The sequence below is a fragment of the Camponotus floridanus genome, unplaced genomic scaffold, assembly GCF_003227725.1.
Source record: "Camponotus floridanus strain SB8 unplaced genomic scaffold, Cflo_v7.5 scaffold110, whole genome shotgun sequence".
NCBI classification, from domain to species: Eukaryota; Metazoa; Arthropoda; class Insecta; order Hymenoptera; family Formicidae; genus Camponotus; species Camponotus floridanus.
In genome coordinates, this window is record NW_020229227.1 from 126,251 (window position 1) to 135,277 (window position 9,027).

A 9,027-nucleotide genomic window follows, 5' to 3' on the forward strand; every position below is an offset into this window, starting at 1 on the left:
ATAATATAGACTTGGAAGACTTGGAGGAGGGCGTTGAGGAAAAATGTCTACCCGCCGAAGATGGATTACACTCCTCATCCCCTGAAAATACAACCAGAATTATGAAGAACATAGGAAAAAAGGAAAGGAAGAGGAGGAGAAAGATGCACGGGTTTCAGCAATGGATAAATTAGCTGACAGGATAGAGAAATTGACTAAAAAAATTGATGGGCTTAAAAAAAGCATCAACAAAGATAATACGAACAAAACGAATAAATCGATGATTATTGACAGTGAAACAGAGTACGAGGAGGATGAAGCTTCCTCGCTCCTTAACTCTCCAGAGTATGGTCAACAGCAAAAAATAACACAGACCTTTGAGAAATCACGTAACAAAGATAATACGGAGATTATGATTATCTCCGAAAGCACAAACACATCAGAGAAGACGAGTACGTCTACGGCAAAAAACAAGAGATCTCGTATTTACAGAAAGTCTAGAGCTAGTAAAAGCGACGATGCAACTGGTGCGGGTAGTGTACATTGCAAAGGAGATGATGACATGAGTAGTATAAGTAGAATAAAAGCCAGTACAGAAAGTAAAACTAAAACTGATAGCAATAAATATGTGGATAAAATTGCCATAAGTCCTATGACCAGACTTGGGATGAGGAAGTACGTGCCTGAAATAGTCTCTAGAGACAAGCTGGATCTGGAAGAAGGATTTATGAGGGATAAATGGTTAAGGATGAGCGGTGCGGAGCTGGGAGCCGCCTGTTTCGATCGTCTCTCTGAAATGGAGAGACAAAGACATCTCTGTGGAAATTTGTCTGGTAGAATAAGCGATATATTAAAAGATTGTAATGCCACGGCCGTAAACATCATTGGTGCATTAGTTGAAAAGTTGGAATCCAATGGAAACTCGACATATTTTATCACAAAGGAGGACCGGTAAATAAGGCCAAAATCTGCCTCGCGGTGGAACCTAAACTAATCGTAGAAAAGTCTTTCTTACAATCCAAGAAAGACGAAAATCATCGTCATTTATCCGAGAAGTGGTGGGAAAGTTTTGGGAATAGCGTATTAACTATTAGGTTAATGTTGATTTAAACTGTAGCACGCGGGGGCCAGGCGGCGCCATAGGCCCTGCGTGGGCTGAGGGGAGAGGGGCGGTGAAAAAAAAAGGAATGGCGACGTATTGTACGAGGGAACGCACGTCTCTCGACAGTTTTTTGGAAATAAAGTGAGTTCAATAAGCACATCGAGTTATCTGTAAAGCCCGGCTGCCTACAAATTCAGAAGTGGGATTCGACGAGAGAAGCTGGCAGTTCGTTTCGGCTGTGTGCGGACGACTGAAGACTTCTACTCGAGGAAACAGAGTGCTGCTGTGTGCGCACTAACAAAGCATAGGCTGTGGCCTGGAAAGAGAGGTTATCGTTTCGGCTGTGTGCGGGCTTCTGGTTCAAGAGATTCGTGACTCGAGATCATTCGGCACAGTATTCGACGGAAATACGTCGTTAACGACCTGTGTAATGGGTAAGAAGAAAGAAAACGTGTTAGAGAAGCGTAACAGTTAAGGGCGTGACAAGGACAGAAACTGCACGAGTGCAGCCCAGTGCTTGTGGTGCAAATAGAGACTATAAGAGATGGATCCGTATACGCTTAGTGTGGCACAGCTAAAAGACATTTTGCGGCAATACGAGCTGTCCACGACGGGACGGAAAGCCGAGTTGATTGCAAGGATGCAACAAGCGGACCCCTCTGGAGAGTGGATGAAGGAAGCGGCTCGGAGACAGCCGGCTGAGGATCGCGAGAAAAATGGTAGCCAGGAGGAGGTGGTAACACACAACGGAAGAGCTGCTACACCGGGAAGTGAGAGTTTAACCCAACGTGAGGCAGAGCTGGCAGCCAAAGAGCGCGAGCTAATGCAAAAAGAAATTGAGTTACTACGTTGTGAAAACGACTTACTGCGTACGACTACCAGAAGCAGCGTGTCGACAGTTTCTCGTACAACTATGAGCATCAAAAATATCAGTGACCTTCTCAGCGAGTATCACGGGACAGGTGATGATTTCGAAAGGTGGAAGGCTCAAGTCAACTTACTGCGAGATACGTACGAGCTCGACGAAAATGCGGCTAAGATATTGGTCGGTTCAAAGCTGCGCGGAAAAGCGGCTGAGTGGTATTTTTCAATCGTGGAACATCTGTCAACGACGGTAGATAAGCTACTGGAAAAAATGGACGCTATGTTTAATCAACCTACCAGCAGGTTGGAAAGAAAACGTGATTTTGAAAACCGAGTGTGGCAGAGGAACGAAACGTTCAGCGACTATTGTCATGACAAAGTAATCAAAGGAAACAAAGTTCCGATAACAGAAGAAGAGTTAGTTGACTATGTTATCGAGGGAATTCCTAGGAGGATTCTGAGAGATCAAGCGAAGATGCATTCGTTTTCGACGGTGCAGGAGTTAATAAAAGCGTTCCGGGGGATTAAATTAGAAGCACCGGATGCTCCGCAGGTTCGCCGTGATGGCTTGGGACCAAAAAGCCCGAAGCTCAGGACCGATTCAAAAACAGTTTCTGGAGAAAGTCCGAAGCTTGGAACTAGAGGGGCGGCAAAATGCTTCCAATGTGGAGAGATGGGCCACTATGCGAAGAACTGTCCTACGGAAAAGGAGAAAATCAAGGAAATAGACAAGGACAAGAAGAAGCCAGGTAACAAGAAAGCCGATCGGGCTGATCGTCAGGTAGGTCTGGTTGACAACGAGAAGCCGTTGGAGAGTACGAGCGACGAGTCGGAGAACGAGGATCATCCAGAAGAGGATGACAGAATCCATCTGGTGAATGTTCAAGAGGAACCTCGAGATGAATTTCAACAAATGGTTGAGCTGCAGGTTCGAGGACGAACGCGGCTTTCGTGCATGGTGAGAATTGACACGGGATGTCCAGTTACTCTTGTACAGGAAAGTTTAATAAGTTGTAAAAATATACGAGTTGCCGGACAAGAATGGAACAGATATCGTGGCATAAATAATTCGAAGCTTCAGGTACGCGGGATAGTTAAAGTCACTATTACGATGGACGGTTGTAGTAAAATGGTAACTGTAGGAGTAGTGCCAGATCGCACGATGACTGTTCCATTACTAATTGGCAGAAACACATTGAGACTTTTCAACTATCGGTTAACAAACAGTCCGGATTTTGATAAAGCGGTCAGTGAAATATTACTTATTGGTAACGATTCCGATTCCTCTAATCTTAATATAAATCGTGACATGCCTGTAAAAGTACGAGAGTTGGTCGAGGGTATTTTTATTGATTATTATGTAGAGCCAATCCGACCAGAAACTCCTAAAGTGCAAGTAGAAGCCGTTTTGATTTTAAAAGACAATAAACCGGTACAATTCGGTCCTCGAAGGTTAGGATTCGCGGAAAAAGAAAAGGTACAGCGAATTTTAGACGATTTGTTAGAACGAGGTATAATTAGGAAAAGTGTTTCAGAATACGCCTCTCCAGTAGTGCTAACCCGGAAGAAATCGGGAGAGATTAGGATGTATGTGGACTATCGCGCATTAAATAAGGTTTTAGTAAGAGACAACTATCCACTTCCCCTAATCGACGATCAATTGGATGCATTAAGAGGTAAACGCTTCTATAGTTCGCTGGACTTGAAGGACGGTTTTTATCATGTCGTGATGGCGAGCGAATCGGTAAGGTACACCTCTTTTGTGACTCCACTAGATCAGTTCGAGTTTCTGCGAATGCCCTTTGGTCTCAAAATCGGGTCTCAGTTGTTCCAACGTTTCATTAATGAGGCGTTGTCAGAATTAATAAAACGGGGTGATGTCGTGGTCTACATGGATGATATTTTAGCCACTGTAGTAGCCACTGAGACGTTAGAATCACATATTGACGTTTTGAAAGAGGTTTTCACTATTCTGGTTAGCAATAAACTCGAGCTGAAATCGGAGAAATGTGCCTTTCTGTACAAGGAAGTTGAATATTTAGGATATAAAGTTTTAGAGAAGGGAATACAGCCCACAGATAGAGGTATTGCGGCGGTGCAGAACTTTCCCGAACCCAAGACCACTAAGGAAGTTCACTCGTTTGTAGGGCTAGCTTCATACTTTCGGAGGTTCATACGGGACTTTTTTCTGATCGCCCGACCGCTATATCATTTGTTAAAAAAAGATATTACTTTTAAATTTGGAGAGGAAGAAAGACTAGCGTTTGTAACGTTAAAGAATAGGTTAGTGGAGGCCCCGATTTTGGCCGTTTACAATCCAAAAGCTCATACAGAACTCCATTGTGATGCTAGTGCTCATGGGTTTGGGGCAATTCTGATGCAGCAGCAGAGCGATAGGAAAATGCACCCTGTGTTCTATTTTAGCCGTCGAACCACCGAGGTTGAAGCGCGATACCACAGCTTTGAGCTGGAAACGTTGACCATAGTGTACGCCGTGCGTAGGTTTCGAGTTTATTTGCAAGATATACCATTTGTTATTGTATCGGATTGCAGTGCTGTGACCCAGACTTTAGAAAAACGCGATATTAATGCTCGGATAGCAAGATGGAGTCTTGAACTCCAGAATTTCGATTTTAAAGTAGTCATCGACCAGTAGTCATCGATTTTAAAGTAGACATCGACCAGGAACGAAAATGGGCCATGTAGACGCGCTGAGTAGATCTTTCGGAGTGTTGGTGGTTGAGGACAACCCATTTGAATGGAACCTCACAGTATTGCAATGCCGAGACCCCACGATAAGGGACATTGCCAGAAAACTAGAAACGACAGAGGACCCGAATTGCGAAACGGATTGGTATACAAGAAGCAGGGTACCGATCTCTTATTTGTTGTGCCAGAACCAATGGTAAGACACGTTCTGTACCGTTATCACAACGAGATGGGCCATGTCGGCTCCGGAAAGATGATTGATGCTATTCGACGAACGTATTGGTTCCCGCGAATACGGGAGAGGTGTGAGGAACATGTGCGGCACTGTCTGAAGTGTATATCATTTTCGCCTGTAAGCGGTAAGCGAGAGGGACATTTGCATCCGATTCCTAAAGGAAATCTTCCGTTCGAAACCATTCATATTGACCATTATGGTCCAGTAGATAATCGAGTGTCGTTAAAGAAATATATATTATTAATTGTAGATGCTTTTTCTAAGTTCGTTAGGTTGTTTCCTACGAAAAATACTAATGCAAGGGAAGCTATTAGTTGCTTGCAGCAATTCTTCCAGACTTACAACAAGCCCAAGACAATCATTTCCGATCGCGGAAGTGCTTTCACCTCACAGGAGTTTGAAGATTTCCTTAAGGATCAGGAGATCCAGCACATTAAGATCGCAGTGGGATCGCCACAGGCCAATGGGCAGGCGGAGCGCATCAATAGGATCATAGCTCCTTGTATGGCTAAACTATCGGATTTGAGAGAAGGTCGTCAGTGGTATAAAGTATTGCCCGAAATAGAGTACGCTATCAATAACACTGTCAATCGGTCTACGGGTACGACTCCCAGTCAGCTTGTTTTTGGTATTAACCAATGAGGCCCTTGCGTTGACCGTCTCAAAGAGTTCAGGCCGTTATTAGTCCACCCACTAGAGATCTCGATATCATTCGTGACCAGGCAGCGCAGCGCACTCATCTTTCGCAGCAGCGTCAGAAAAGAGACTATGACAGCCGACATAAGAAATATGAAAAGGGGGATCTGGTGATGATCCGTAACTTCGAAAGCACACCCGGAATAAACAAGAAAATGATTCCTCAATTTCGGGGTCCCTACGAGATTTCTAGGGTACTGCGTAACGATAGATACGTTGTTTCTGATCCAGCGGGATGTCAGAACACCCAGCGATTATACAGCGGTACGTGGGACGTTAACAATCTCCGTCCGTGGCAAGTGGTCGCAGATCCCTGAACGGAATATTTATACTTTTTTAGTTATGTTATAGATATAATTTATTCAAGTTAACTGGCGCTATTATATTATGTAGGACACCATCCTTTCATTATTTATGTTATCGGCGAATGTCTGAATTTCATGTTTATAATTACTATTTTACGCGCCGATCGTTTCATTTTTATTTATCTTTTTATAAGAAACTCTGATCAGCTACAATGCTTATTCGTTTAAGTTGACTATTTTGCTCAATGTGCAATATTAAGATTGGTTTGAGGGACCAAACCCTGTCAGAATGGCCGAACTGTAGCACGCGGGGGCCAGGCTGCGCCATAGGCCCTGCGTGGGCTGAGGGGAGAGGGGCGGTGAAAAAAAAAGGAATGGCGACCTATTGTACGAAGGAACGTACGTCTCTCGACAGTTTTTTGGAAATAAAGTGAGTTCAATAAGCACATCGAGTTATCTGTAAAGCCCGGCTGCCTACAATACATCGAAACTAACAGTTTTTCCTGTATTAACTTTAAGAGATTGTATCTGTGTAACCAAAGTAAAGTAATTTTTTATTTTTTTAAATATTTTTAATTGTTTTTAGATTTAAAACTTTTTAATTTTTTTTTATTTTTTTATTTTTACTTTTTTTTATTTTTTTAATTTTTTTAGTCTGTTCTTAAACATCATCCTCATCGTTTTCTTCGGACTCTGATGATGCTATGTTGTAAAAAATATCACAAAGAGAGTGTGCAGGTTTGTTTATGTCAAGTAAAAAACGGGCATAACCAAAAAATCACATGATTGTGGCTACATGAGAACAACATCCAACGACACGTTGTCCCACTTTGCAGCTGCAAAAATGAGCACTAAGTGCTTCGATTCCTTGTTTGTTTTTATCGACAAGAACATATATAAAGTACTTAACGGACATGGAGTGACGAAATCGTATACGCACTTTCAAAAAAATACTAGCAGACCAGTCCAACGCTATACCGTATTTTCTAAAATCAATGGATCTTGTTGGTTTCGCCATTTCAAACTCAAAATCACCGTTTGAATTTAAGTGATCAGCATAATAACTGTATGCCATTTTAATTGCGTACGAGCCGCAAGTGTAAAACCAAAGATCTTGCATATCTAATCGTGGAAAGAATTCTATCTCGACATCTTCCATACGTTGGAAACGAGAGGTCTGCGAATTTAGTTTTTCTTGACATACCAATTCAAATAAGTGATTTTTTTCGTTCGAAAAATGAAGCATTCTATCTATAATTCTTTTATCAAGATCAGAAGTGACAACTGGTTTAAATGTCAAGTTAAGTAAAGCACAAGCAATCTTAAAATCGTTGAATAAGGTATCTAGTGTGGTATTTTGAATAGTTCTATCAAAATATTTAAAGATTTTCTTTATTCTTCCGTTTACAACTTCGACAATATAGCGAACTTTTGTGATAAGTCGTGAGGAATTTGCTTGCTGCGTTGTCAGTAGTAATGAAAGTTTATCGGCAAAAGATGGCATCTTCGCTACAAATCCTTTGCTCGAGATATTTGGAATGCAATCCCTAAAACCGCGATCAACGATTATAACATCGCCGGGCTGAAAACTATTCCAATCGATAGTATTTAAAAGATCGATCAAAATAGAAGCGTCGTTTTTGTTTCCCGAAAAAGGACTCCAAACCGCTCCAATATAACCATCAGGAAATACTGTCATCATTGGTTTGATCAAATTCCTGTGTTTATGGCCAGAATAAGTCATACGTTGAAATGCAAAATTGGAGCTTTTCTGGATAAAGACATATGTGCCATCAAGCACGAGAATAATGTGTTCACCAGACGGAGCATGTAAACGTTTAGCAGTATCAGTTTGATGATTGATCAGATCAGCACGATCGCGCGTCAGTGAAAGATACTTGTCACAAAAAGGCCCTATAAGAATGGATCTGCAAAGTTGGCAGTAATTGCGAGCAGTTTTTTCTGCAATATTCCAGCGAATAGCTAGTTCTTCAAAAGTGTAACCTCGTCGAAGACGAGATAGATACACTCCCAAAGCGAATTCCATTCGGACACGAGTAAGTAAATCTTCATTTGATAGGAATTATAGAACGTCGAAATATTGCTGATGCTCTAAACCAGTTTCGAATTTCAACATGTCATTTTTCATATTCAAAAAGGAAAGAGGTGCTTTGTCTCTTTCTGTCAGAATAATGGATTTAAATGTGTGGAAAGAAGTTAGTATTTCTTCAGCATTCAAAGAAACCCCCATACCAGCTGTTTCAAAATCATTAGGAATTACTAGTGATTCTTCCAAATCATGCACGGTACAAACACGTGCACCATATTTTACAAATACGTTTTTTTTTATAAATATCTCGAGACATTCTTCTTTAGTCAGATTTCTTAAACTTCTAACTACAGAACACCCAAAAACGCATTTGTTGTGGCCTGAATAACTTCGTTCAATATATAGATGAACAGTAGGTTGTAACTCATTTTGTTGTGCAGCAAAATCATCTTGCCCAGATGAGGAATGTGCCTCAGGACGATGCAAGTTTCTGTAACATTTTTTACAATAATATCTTTCGTCCACTTCGCGATAATCTGTGCGTGATCGTTTTTCGAGACTTATGCCACAGGTCGAACAGACTTTTGTCATCGCGATATAATTGAAAGAAAAAACTAAATTGAATAGAACTATCCCACTAAAATAAAACAAACTTGACGTATTAAACAAACTGTGTGAAAAATCTGTGTTCTTATTGAAAACTTCAGAACCTCTATTCAAAGTCTTGTTAAACTCTGAGTCAGATATTTACTATCTACAGATTAGTAATGAAACAAAATCTGTAAGCGTTTTAATACCATACACTGCAACAGTAATCTTAAAAAATCCTAAATAATTTGGAAAATACAAAGACATAAACTTGTATGTGCATATAGGTGCGCATCATACATAACATAGGTGTAACATCAGCGAATGTGGATTTATGAAAAATATTAACTGTAAAATGAATATAGACAATAGCATGAAGGTGATTTCTACATGTCTGTTCGTATTGTTAATATCTTCTCTTTTAAGTCAAAAGTGAACACGAAACAAGTCATGCGTTTCTAAGACTGAGTTCTTATATCCTCTCTTCTCAATACACACA